Below are 14,129 nucleotides of genomic sequence, written 5' to 3'. Positions count from 1 at the left end.
ACTTTACCTAGTCCACTCTATCAAATTCTTCTTCAAAATTCATAAAGCAGGCATACACGTCCTGCCAATATGGTCAACTGCCCTCAAGCGCACCTCTAGTGGTAATAGGAACGCGCAGACCTTCCACCCGCGACAAGGTTGTTTTTCACAGGAAAGGAACCAGTGGATAAATAATGGACTAGTGGATTGGCTCTTATGATTACATCGAGCCGAATGGGTTACGTACATTAAGCTGCGAGTGACACGAACATTAATCCAGCTCGACTTTCAATTTGCGGTAAATTACCTATCGCGAGGTATGTCCATATTGGCTGCCTACGTGTACCATTGTGCAGTTAGGAGGTTATTTTGACCTGTGTTGCTGTTTATTAGTCCACGCAATTTTGGTTGCCAGCCCGTAATTCGATGTTTAGCCGTCGTAGGAATTTCGAAGGAAATGTATGAGAAGAGAGTATTTATGCGGAGCATATTTCATGTGGTAGTATGGGCATATTAAGGTGGATATAATCAATCGAAATTTTTTTTTAAATGGACTTGTTTAGTAATTGAAAATTATTTCATGTGGTCTTGTATTTCCTGAAGTGCTCCTTTTGGGTAGATTCCCGCGTCTTGTGTTTAAAGGCCACCGTTTCGTTCCTGATTCCCTGAAAAGGTCCCTGATTCTGGAGAGTTCCACAGAGGTATCTAGGTCCTTTCATTGGCCTTTTTAGGACTTGACGCAGGAATTAGCCCAAATGGAACATCGCTGGATATCCATGGACCGCGAAAATTTTAACCCAACGATGATCTTGTATTATTTCACACAGTGTAACAATCATTTTTATTCACAGGTGTTTATTTTTTTTGGATTTATTAATGGTATTTTACCGATAAGGCAGGTTTACACTGCGCATTTAGAGAATCGCCCCTACTGTACCCACTCCTCAAATTGAAATTTCCTCTTTAATTCCCGGTACCGCATTTTCTCTTTCATTAAATCTAGAAATCCTAATATCTTCCTACCCATCCATCTCATATATAATATACGAGGATCGTTCAATAAGTAATGCCCCACATTTTTTTTAAGCCATTGACATACATAGATCAATGCCCTTGTTGGTGTTTCACAATTGATGTTTGTTCCCTGCGCTGATGAAGTTTGACACCATTCTAGAAAATAGCAGAACCTTAGTACAGCGTCAAAATGGCGTCTACGTACGACTGATGTTAAAAGAAGCGTGCTGTTATTGAATTTTTGTAGAACAGAAAAAGAAACCGTGATGAGCATCCATAAACGTTTGTGTACATTGTATGAAGTATATGGCAATGCTGCAGTTGGTAGGAGTGAAGATGGGCGATGGGTAGGCAATGTTACAGTCTCAGGAGATACAGAAATAGAGCTCCATGAACAACCACGCTCGGCATGGCAACGCCTACAAGACAAGAGCTTTTACCACCAGGGAATACATACTCCCCCAAACTTTTGTCGCTAGGCCTTAGAACGTAATGGGTACTACGTAGAAAAATAGGGGATGGACAAGACATGTTGATGCATATTGTCACCAAATTCTGACTCTTTACAATAAATATGTTCTGAGAAAAAAAAAGGGGCATTACTTAATGAACGACCCTCGTACCTCTCTGGCGCCAGTGACGTCATGGAAAAATTACCAGTGCCGGAACGAATTTTTCCTTAACTTTTTTTAGAAGTGAAATTTTACTATCTGTGTTTTTTTTTACAGGTTATTATTTAAATTTTAATGCAACATTTTTTATTTTGCTCAGGAATATTAGAAAAATTGAGGCAACAAAATTGATAAAAGTTGTCTATTATGGTTGATGATTATGTCCTTTGGCTGACTGACTGTTACCTCTTTTGCTGACCAGTCCGGCGCGTTCCGGCTCCATGACACCACTGTGTGGCACGGACTATAGCATCCTCTCCCACTCAGAAATCCTTCGTTCATGACCTTCTGCCTCCTCAGCATTAAATCTGGATGTTCCCTCTCCTTGCCCCAATATTCATTGGGATGAAATAATGTCAGCGCCTCGTAGTCATAATTAATTATAAACATAAACTACTTTTGAGATTTTGAAGAAAATATTTCATTTGTCAATAAATCACCCTCTACCTGGTCCTCGTGGCCTGGCAACTTTCAGCATTACTTTAAAGATTGGGTTTTTGACGTGCCTTTACTCTTTTGCCTAAGGGTGGCATGCATACATTCATCCATTGGTTTTTTCCGAGATTTTTTTTCAGCTGAGGATGGAGGTGGTAAAAAAAGGCTGAGAAAATCGTTCGATTTTGCTCATCCTCAACAGTTTTGCCTGCCTCGATCGAAATTATAAAAAGGAAATAATCGATTTGGTATCGGATCCGTCGGTAGATGCAAATGATGATGCTGGAGGATTTAAAAAAATGTGAGGTGAATTAAAAAAATATAATTCCGCCCTCACGGCTTGAGGCGAAAGCGTGATATCCGCCAAAGGTGAGCCCGCGACCTCGCGGCTCTTGGTTGTGAATGGACTTTGTGCCCTCACCTCTCCCGGCCTAACCTTTTATCCTCCCGTTTTAAAAGCCTTCCTCTTTTGAGAGTCGGACGCGCGCAGTGTAAGCGATCGGCTAAAGCATCGAGTGATGCGATTTCAAATCCATCACCTCCGCTCCCACTTTCCCCAATACATATTTGTCGTTGCACAAAACACGTACTTTCACGCACATCGCCACGTCTAGTCTTACCTTCTAATGTCATGGCAGTATTTCTTTAAAATATTAATTTTTACCCATGGCTGAAAATGACCTCATTCACCCAAGGACGGATTAAGATCGTCGTTTTGATAATGAGGGGTCATTACTCTCCGAAGTGCCTCGTTGCTATATAATACCTACCTTTAGGCTTTAATGCGACTGCTTAGAAAATTGGCTTTTTGATGGCTTTTTCAAATATCTTCTTGCATTTCTTGCTGAGTTAGTGATTTTTAAACCTGTATTGAAGAGCCATTTTAATGATAACTATCTTTTCTATTTTCCCTGGCATAACGAGGCTGCCATCTAATTGCATAATTAACAGTGTCCGGCGATACCTTGTGGAAATGTTTGATCTCCATGAGGATAAACTATGAATGGTAAACTTCCACACAATTTTATTTAAATACCGACCCGGTATAGACACGTAGTGTCATTATCAAGTACCATTTACTGTCTGATATTTCAAATATTTTTAGACGAAAACTATCTAAGAAAATCTTTTATCGTTCTAATTCTGTTATCTAACTTTCATATCTCACCGTTAGGCGTATATATGTGGTGTGCGGTGGTAGCGTTTAATCGGCTCTATCATTGAAGCGTGTTATGGAAGCTGAAGTTATTCATTGCAAAGTACATGTTGTTTAGCCGTAGAGCAGTTAATGTAATTCCAAATTTAAAAAGGCCATTCCACCATTTGGGGTCTAAGTAAATTTTAAATACAAAATGCGGAATTTAAAATGCTTGCGTTACCATCGCTTGGAAAAATAAGGATTTTCCGAGTCACTTTTATGGATGCAAAATAATGCAATTATCTCCTCCTATAGGCTTTCGAATTCTGTGTGAGAATCCCACAAAGAAGCCATCTTTGTTGCAGCATTTATCTACAATTGTATATTAAAATACAATGTAATTGCATTTACACAATTATGACTGCTGAAATTTCCATTATAGAAAAAGAATTAATATTACAATTAATACTACAATTGTATATTAAAATACAATGTAATTGCATTTACACAATTATGACTGCTGACATTTCCATTATAGAAAAAGAATTAACATTAAATTTTAATGTCTAAAAATTCCATTATATCACGCCTGAATTGGTTGAATTAAAAACTGCCTAATTTATGAATACGTGAGAGGGTTTAAAAAATATTTAGTATCGTAGACACCTGAAGTCACGCTTTAGTCCATGTTGTTTAGTGAAAAATTTGTCAAATACATTTGTTTTATACAAAATTGATATTTTATTTGCTCAAAATATATTAGGTTTTCTAAAAATATGAATGATGTAGTTTCATAAGATAATGTGAATGGAATTAAATAGTAACTTGTTGTGGGGAGTGAACTATTAGTTTCTAATTCTATGCCGTAAAACTGTGCTGACGGGCGTAATAACTTAGAGGAATTCCTTGCGAGAACTCGGTTTATTGCAGAGAGCGAAAAACAGAGTAACAATCTCGTAATAGTACAACACGACAACTCTCCGCTCCGCCGTCAGCCCGCCGTATTTATACACGTCGGCCGACTCCCCGGGATGAAGGTTCGACCGCCAGAGCTCGAACCCGCCAACCTTAATGATCCGAGACCCAGCAGTTTGGAGAACTGCCCAACACACATATTAGGATGGTGAATTAGCACCCTACGTATACATATGTAAGGCCGTATAGATGATATTTCAACTTTAGTGTCCGCTCGCCTAAACACGTTGAGTACAGATGGCGTGAATTCTCGTAATTCTTTCTCCGAACGTTCCGGACGAATGACGACGATTCTCGTCATTTTAGGCACGCCAACTTAAACAAGCTTAAAAATACTGTAAGTATTTGGTGCTACGTTTTCAGTTGTTGCTAGTTACTTATCATGATTGGATTTCGTATTGCAATGTTTGATTAGGTAAAATTATATTTTAGGCATAATATTTTTTTTAAACCACGTTTACCAAAGGCAATTCGCCCAATTTGGCTCATAATTTCAATCTCAACACCTAAACCCAGGTACGTCATTCGTGTACACTTAAATATCCCGTAACGCAACACTTTAAAATCTTGAGAGTAACAAAGGACCATTTTTCCTTCATTGCATTTCACACATGCCACTAATTTGAAGCTGCGACCGCTGTATCAAGCGACATTATTAGCTGTCTTGAATATTGTTAATGCCAAAATAAATGGTCGACCCTGTGGGGATCGTTGAATTTTTTCCTCTTTACCGGAAAACATTAATGTATATATAAGTTTTCTTCGGTGGCTTCAGAGAAAAAAGTACTACACCATTATTGGGGGTGAGGTGAGAGAACAAAGAGCGATGGGTACTATAAATTCCGCGCCTTCGGAAAAACCTTCTTTGCCCTTGTTAGTATTTGTGATCCTTTTGTAGCTTCGGTGTACGATGCATGAGAGAATTGCTCAAGCATACATTTCCCTGGAAATATTGATCTCTTCCTGAGGGAAGCATTATCCTAGTGAACGGAAAAGGAGCACCAGAAGTTTGGGGATCAATTTTTTCCTCGCAGAAGTGAAGACTTTGCTTTGCCGTCCCTCCGTGTTTGGCTTCAATCCAAATGCTCTTAAATATTATTATTCGTAAATCTTGTGCTCTTGGTGCTCTTCCTTTAAGGGCCGGATGGTATCAGGCTCAGGGATCTTATCTTGAATAACTTTCTGCTGTGCAGGTTGAATGAATCAGGCGTTTATTTGTGGAACGCTAACCTATTAAAATTATTAAAATTCTCAGTCAGTTCCACGAAAATTTAAATTCTATACACCGGTTTCTTTGTCTAAAATTTTATTTTAAGACCAATAGTGGATAAATAGACAAAAAATGTTTGGCCAGCCGTTAACCTGGATGAAAAAACATATTGCTATAAATGTAAGTGTGCGTTTTATTTCAAAGCCTAGATTTTATTGTAGTCCTTTTTTCCCGTGGAAAAGAAGCAAATTGTTATACCTAGGTATCCGTTACTGCATCTCTTTGAGTTAATCTTTAGTTGAGGGATCTATTTAGTGTATTATTATATTTTTTCCCAATTATTGTTATTGTCAAATGTTAGAGACGACCAAGGAATGAATAATCTCAGTATGTGTAATTGGATGATGAGGAAATCGATAATTTATTGATTCCAGTAGTTTGAAAAATTCCAAATTATTTCTTTTGTTTATATTATTTTGAATTACTTTAGGTCGTACTAAATCCAGGCATCGCCTTTTTTATGTGATCACGTAGGATCACATTCATTTCTAATAGTCTCATGACCATTTTCATTGGATAAAACATTTAGCGATACCAATTTCTTGAAGGATCGTAAACTTTCCTAGCTGTTATCATTTATTTCGACGTACTCCATTTTAATTGAAATTTTATTTTAATTTTTGCCTATTTTTATTGTCTTTTAGGTATGAGATATTTTTTGATGAGCAGCACTTAGCGTGAAATAATCTACTGTGGTCGGTAGTGGTTACGATTAAGGAAGGGAGACGTTTTGCCAGACCAGGCGTTATGGATTTGAAGTCAGCCATATATAATCCCTTGTGAGAAGTGTATTTACTTCGATTGAAACTTCTAGTATTGATTTCTTTCACCTGTAGTCCTCCATACAAAACAAATGCCTCATTCGACGATAGGTTAGAGCCAATAAGAAATTCGCAATGTATGTTCACTGAGGCAAGGTTGACCACATTTGAAATATGTTTGACCATGCTCTGTGGAAAAAAGTTTAATTCTTCATTCAAAATGAGTAAATTCCATAAAGTATTCAACCACATTTGAAAGTTTCGATAAACGACTCAAAAATTTTCAAATCCAATAATAGTAATTTGGAATTAGTCATCGATTTTATACGATGCATGTAAATTTTACATGCAAGTGAGGTGGGTGTCTGTAAATGACTTTTTTAGCTGTAATATCTTCAGATTTCTTATATTGAAAAATTGAAACATTGGAAAAAATGAATCTGTAAAAATTTTTATTCTCTCGATTTTGATTTTTTATTATTTCTGTCACCCCAAGGTATACTAGCCAAGGTGCCCTTAGTAGAGCTGAATATGACAAACTGTCTGAACCCAGGCCGTAAATAAAACTCTGCTCCTCGTGATTGGCGTGGTATATTTTATTTTTCCCATCATGCATAAATTTTTTATAGGTGCTGACAAATTGCGAGTTTTATCTTCTATTTTTAATATTTTACTATTTACCGTTTTCACGAATTAAATTGCATTCCTCAGGTCGGAGTTAAAAAAAGGATCCTATTTGCATTTTAATATTGCTCTCGCGATTGGCGTATACAGGCTCCTGCTGGGATAGATTGAGGCACACGTTCAGGGCCCTCAGGGGGGGCTGAACTTATTTCCTGCCCCTTGTCTCTATCCACTACCCGTGGGTGGTGTGGGCATAGATCAGCCGTTCTCATTTCGAACTGCACGTGCGCGCGTGGGAGGATAATCCCGTGCCATTAGATCGAGATGTATTTTTGTCAATACCGGTCGATTTCGAAATATTCCCCCTTTTTTCCTTGCCCTTCCCTTTCAACATTTCTAAAGAGGGAGCAAGGCGGCTTCATTTCCGTTTCGCATCTGTCAAACGAAGACGAATTTGGGCCAGTACGTACATATATGCTCCCTTGGTATATATATATCACCGTAAGGACGGTTTTAGAGGAAATCCCTTCGTTTTCTATCCGTTGTGTGACAGTTGGGGACGATTTTTCTCCGAAAGCAATTCATCGGATCGGTGTTCCGTTGTTTGTTTGTATTTCTTAAAGTTTACATTTGTAATAATAATTTGCTCCTTATGTGCGTAAGGGCCGTATATATGTACGTAAGGATGGAATTTGTGGATATCCCTTCGTTTTCTATCCGTGTGTGACAGTTGGGGACGATTTTTCTCCGCAAGCAATTCATAGGATCAGTGTTCCGTTATTTATTGGAATTTCTTTAAGTTGAAATTAATAATAACATTTTTATCGCTACAAAATATAAGTGCAGACGGAATGCAAAAAATACAAACTTAGATAGTTAGGGAAGATTATGGCTGCCTAGAAGTTTATGTTTAGTCTGCCGTCATTTTTAAACACTGGCGATAAAATGGGGCTAAAAGGATTTTCATTGATTATGAATGCCAACATATGAAAATGGTTCCTTTTAACAAAGAACGTTTACAATAATAGATATTTTCATCGAAATATTTCTTTAGTGTTTTATCATGAAATGGCCAATTTTCAACTTAATCCAAAATAAAATCTCCACAATTAAATAAATATTTCCAAAAACAGTATAAAATGTACTCAAAATATAAAAAGCTATTTATAATTCGGAAAATAAAGCGTGGGTGCCAATTAGATTTATTAGAAATGAATAGGTCTGATAGGTCAGTATGGAATGGTACCTATTCTATGAGAGATGAAAAACTCATTTTTTTTACTTTTTAGTGCTTTTTCAATGTTTTTGTAAAAGAATCTGTTTTTAAACAATGCAAATTTTATTTTAATTTTCATTTTTTTAATTATATTATTTGTGTGAATTTTAAATTAATTTTTAAATCCATCATAATATTATTTTTATAGTTTTACTTACTAATGGTGAGGCCCGTAAGACCACCAAAGACTTCTTTAAATAAAACACGAAATAGCAAATCGTAAAAGGATGGAAGACTCAGAGAGTGATATGTAAACAACTTTTTAAAATATGAAGAAAAGCTCGACTTTTTCTGGACTGTAACCTGTACTCTCTTGGTTGCTAGGCAGATGCGTTAACCATTGCGCAAGATGACACCTGTTGTAAGTGCGAAGAATGAAATCATTAATATTTACCCTGAAGGTAAACGATTAATACAATATTAACTTTCAAAAAAGGTGCCTCATACTGCTTATAAATACCTATTAATAGTGTAAGAATGCATTGTTATCTGGTTTTAATCTGTAATTAAATTTTAAAGCCGATCCAACAATTGAAAGAGGGTTAAAAACTAATAACAATATTCCATTGATGAAATGAACAAACAGACGTTAAAAAGTTAAGTTAAAAAAGGGTGTAAAATGAAGGAGGATTAGGTGCACTTTATTTCTCTGGTGGTAATTTTTTTATAAATTTTTGGCATAGTATATGGAAGACCAACGCCTGTACAGCGACAGTTCATGCCTTGGAGATGCTATTAGTGAACTACTAATATTACGTAAACTATCCTATTGAAAACAGTAATTTTTACACCACTCATTATTAAAAAGCAATCCTTTAGTACTTCGAACTGGTACAAATGCCTGCTTGTCAATTGGAGCAACTACAAATATTGAAATAAGATGGCTGCTGACATTTCTTATTGAGGAATACCTCGATTAAATTAAAATCGATTGAAGTAGAAAATTTTAACGAAGAAATTAAATATTGTGCCATAGAATTTGCAGGTAATAATTGTTTTTGTTAAGAAAATTCTAAATCCTAAATTTTCTTGTTTTTTATGCCTTTCACTTTCTTATATTAATTTTCCTTACTTAATATCCATACACTTTCTCTGTAAACAGAGAGATTACGTATTACTTTATATACTTTTCGTTTTAATTGAACCGTGTCCCTGCCCTAGTATGTACGATTAATATTAATTTTCCCTGTGACGGCAAAATTTTCAAAAGTTAGATACAGTTCGTCGCACATGGTGTACCTTATCTCGATAATTTTTTTTTTAAATTCTATATATTCCATGTGTTAACTGTTACATAAGGGCGACGACGTGGTCCATTTTACTGAGACTCGGAGCTAATCTCCGTAAAAACCATATTGAGCGCTTGCTCAATACACTTTGTATCTTCTTAGTATAACAATACAGCAATTATTTTGACCATCTCATTTCTACATAAAAATTATTTGAATATGGGATTCAAATATAAACTAATTCATTTCAAACTCTGGTTGTATTTTTTATTCTTTGCAACTATACAATATAATGACTATGTATGGTATTTTGCGTCCATTCAGTCTCATTTTAAGCTGGAGTGGCGCGTGAACTCAGAAATCTTAGGAAGTATTTGAGAATGAGAACTTTACCGTAACCTTCATTAAAGAAATACTAACTTGGCCGTTCTCTTTTGAAAGGGCCTGAATAAATTACCATGAGTAAACGTTTCGTAATGTTTAATGTGAATGTAGGTTATTTGTGACTCGCAGATTTTCAACCCTACCCTAATTGTACGTAAAGACGTGCATTTAGGCGAATCACTAGATTTTTTATGCCGTATTCCAGAAAGAGAGTTTAGTTAAAATAGGTATAAGGGGATTAAATACCTAGTATTTAACATTAAAAGAATAAGAGATAGGAACTATGCCTTCTGGGTAACGAAAGGCTATGTGAAAATGGTAACTGCCCTTATAAAGGGTAACATCTTCCGCGCTGATACTTCTTACGCGTGGATGATACGTGGTAAAAATTGTATTAAACATTTGAATTAATATTGAATGATTGTCTTCTTTGCATTTATGTAAATTTCATTCATAAATTTCGCCTAATAGTTATTTTACGGGCATTTTAACGAATAGTGGGATAAAATTCTAGTTTTTGTTATAATATAAATCATGTCGCAGTGTGCAATGAGAAATTTCAACTAAATTGCACGCGACAGTTTGATATTTGCTGTAATTTGTGTCAGACCTTCGCATAGTCAAGCTATATTAAGCAGAAATGTGGTATCGGTAAACTGCAGTTAAAGGCAAAAATCAGGTGTGTCATTCATTTAATGTCAAGTACTTTAAGCATATTGCAAAAATGAGACTTGAAAGTATATTTCACTGAACTGCTGAATGATGTGTGAAATATTAAATGTAAACTGGTGAAATTTAATCACATGTGACATTTTAAAAAAATAAATAAAATGCACTCCGTCATTTACGTCCACACGCAGGAAACCCAGTTATGAAAACTTTTTTATTTCGTCGTTTCCGCTAGAACGACACTTGGTACTTCATTGTAAATAAAAATTTAAAAAAATATTTTGATCAATTGAAGATTCATTAGAAAGCCTGTATATTGTAAAGGGCGACCTATCTAAAATACTCTCATCTTTCCCTCATATCTTCAATGATTTCAATTAATGTAAAACATGTGATGATACTATTACAAGAAGGGTGAATCAGCGCATCACGAGTAGTCATTCATACCATTCCACCTAAGTATCGTAGTTTACTTCGAAAATGAATGAAGGTATCTTTGAGATTTAACGAACTATAGAATATGGAAAGTGAGGACAACTTTAAAACTTGGCACTGCAGAAACAAGTGACTTTGTACGCAGTCACGCGCACGGGTGCAAAGTTAAATACACCAAAGGATGAAGCTTGACGAAAGAAAGGACGAAGTTCGCTCTGTGAAAATGGCTTGGTGGTGTAAAAGGATAACACACCTGACCGGCAATCGGGAGATCCGGGTACGAATCCCGGATAAGTAAAAAATTATTTCATGGCGAACTTCGTCCTTTGGTGGTTAAAACTTGGATTTGAAAAACACTAGATGGAGAAAGATTAGTTTTCAGTCAGTCTTCCTCAAGCCTCAAAACGATTTTCGATCCCGTGCGATTCCAGATCGCCTCGTTATGTCTCTTTTCTTTAGCATTCTATCGCTTTTCGCCCGTTACGTTGATATTTTTTCCCTACCGCGATGCTTCGGCTTATCTCTCCCTCTCCGTGTTCCCTTATAACCTCCAGTGGGGGTTAAGATGCAACTTTCGCTAAAAGTCATCGATTGGTTGCATTTATATGTTTTTAAAGGGGCACGTAATCATTAATGAATAAACTGCGACATTTATTGAATGCATTAAATTTTCTGAGTCTTCTTACAGTGCTTTTTTTCTGATGTGTGACATCTAATTGCGATTTTTCATTTTCGATCTCAGGTTGAAAATCGATGTAAAATCGAATAGATTTTTATCGCTCGAATTTTTAATACAAAAACGTTGAGGAATCAGTTACTTTTCCGATATAATTTATTCTTCAAAATTATTTAAATATATTGGTGTGTAAAGATTATAAAATATATTGTATTTTTTTTTGTACTAAAATGTACATGGGTATTCAGCCCGTAAGTAAAGACTATCTATCTATCGAACATAGGCGGAGTACTAAATCTATACGTTCAAGTCCAATAAAAACAAAAATCAAAAGTTTAAGCATCGCATTTTAAAAACAAATTTCTGTTGTTTATTTTTCTTAAATAGTACTTAAAATTCTGTTTTCAGAGGCTGATTTACCCTGGAGAGACGCTGGGAGACCAAAACCTCGGGCATGTTTTATGGTCCCCCAGCATATGCTCCACCCATGCCGAGGCAGTATAATCCCTAAGCCTTTACAAGACTTGATCGTTCGGTGTGGGCAGGAGCGGAGCCAGGAATTTCGTTCGGGGGGAGGTCCAAAACCAGGGGGGAAATTTTTTGAAAAATGTGGCACTAAGTAATGCGTTTTAAACTAATTTTTAACACTTATCATAATCGAAAAACTTCATTTGTTAAAGAAATATTTTGTAAATTCATGATTTTTCAATATTTGGTTTTCTTTTATGAAGAAAAATTATTGAGTTTTTATGTTTCGAGGGGGGGGGGGTCCGGACCCCCTGTACCCCTCCCTGGCTACGCCACTGGGTGTTGGGTGATTTTTATTGGCTCTCTCCATCCGGAAATATTCGAATCTTCACCCTGGCCCTCGCGACATTTCCCTACTTTTCCACCCCAGACCGTTTATTTGCCCTCAACCCTTCCTTCCCCTCCTTACTTCGCTTTCTTTCTCCCTCTCCCTTTCTCCGGGAGGGTATTTGAGCACGCCCCTTGCGGCGGAAATGGAATCCTTTTCTTTCTCCATGGCCACGGGCTTAGGAAATGACTCTGACGCATCTTAAACTAAATAAGTTCCTCCCTGTTCCCTTCCGCCTTCGAAGATGCAAAAAACAAGAAAATCATGACCTTTGAAGGTTTCGAGAGAAATAAAGAAAATTAAAAGCATTGATCTGTTGGCGGTTCGTAAGGGTTGGGTTGGTAAAACTGGGAAGGGAAGTCAGAAAGGACATTTATTTGAAATATGATGTTTTGACGGCATTAAGGGGGACCGCAATTGTTTGGTGTGGTTCGCGCTAAAAATTAGGGGGTATAAATGAGGCCGAATTGTGAATGGAAAGTGTGATATTAAATACTACATCTACATAATACCCTGCGAGCCATCTCTAGGGTGTTTGGCAGGGGGTGATGAATCACCAGCATGCAGCCTGCAATTGGTGTCCAACATGCACACCACGCGGACAAAAAAATGTTACGCATACTAACAAATTGTGCTACCATATGCTGTTGGAAATAATAATAAATTTGAGAAACATGCATTTGAGAATAGAAAAGTTCGTAGGCTACACTACAAAGTCATCTAATCTATTTGTGAGTTCTAATGCTTCCGTTATAATTTCTTATTGATCGTGGAAAGAAAGACATTCTGAGTCTGTCTGTTCCACAGTCTATCTCTTATTTTATTTATATGATCTGGTCTACCGTAGTATGTTGGCGTTCGTTAGATGTGGTTAACTTCGTCAGAAAAGACACTGCTCTTGAATGTATCTAAAAGGTTTATTCTGTTTTTCAATCTACGGTCTGACCGAGACTCCGATCCGAGTTTATCTTGTATCCAGTCTAGCAATATAACGCTTCCTGAGGAATTGAGGGCGATGGATTCTATTTTGCGTGCTTTAAGCCGTCAAGAAGTAATTACTAATTCCATCGAAGTAAACAGGAAAGTTAGGGTTCAGAGAATTTGGTTAATTGAATCCTTATACTTTGAAATTAATATCACTTAGCCGTTTTTATTTTTAAAACTATAGTTTTTATAGATTTTTGAGCCAACCATTTCCTTGCGTCTTACATGATTTGACTGAGCCACAGAATTCATTTTCTCTCACTCAAGTAACTCAATTCGTATCCCAGTAAGTTTTATATTAATAGGGCCACTCGTTTTATTTTTACACTTACTTTAAATTAGCAGTGTATTGCGAACATAATACAAGGTTTTGTTAAACGACTGTTTTTTTGTTAATTCTGCCATGGCAACACTTATCATGTATTTCGAAAAGGTGTCCCCACATGAACCGCTGTAAAAAGGCGTATTTTCAAGTACAATCCCAAAGAATATGGCACATTAGGCCTACATACCAACCTACATTATGAGATGATTATTTATAGAAACTGTGACAACCAGTTAAAGGCTAGTGGTACTGAAAAAGATAAAAAATATTCCTGAGGCACTTGGTACGTTCCACACTCAACCAGGTGCATTTATTTTTCCTAGGAAGGGAAAGGTTTAGCGTTTACAAAAGTGAACGGTTCAGTTCTCGAGACACATGATTTCAAGTGGCTGACCTTTGTGAGATTTTAACCGAAAAAATATCCATGC

This window comes from Ischnura elegans, chromosome 7, assembly GCF_921293095.1.
Source record: "Ischnura elegans chromosome 7, ioIscEleg1.1, whole genome shotgun sequence".
NCBI lineage: Eukaryota > Metazoa > Arthropoda > Insecta > Odonata > Coenagrionidae > Ischnura > Ischnura elegans.
Note: the sequence above shows the minus strand (reverse complement) of the source record.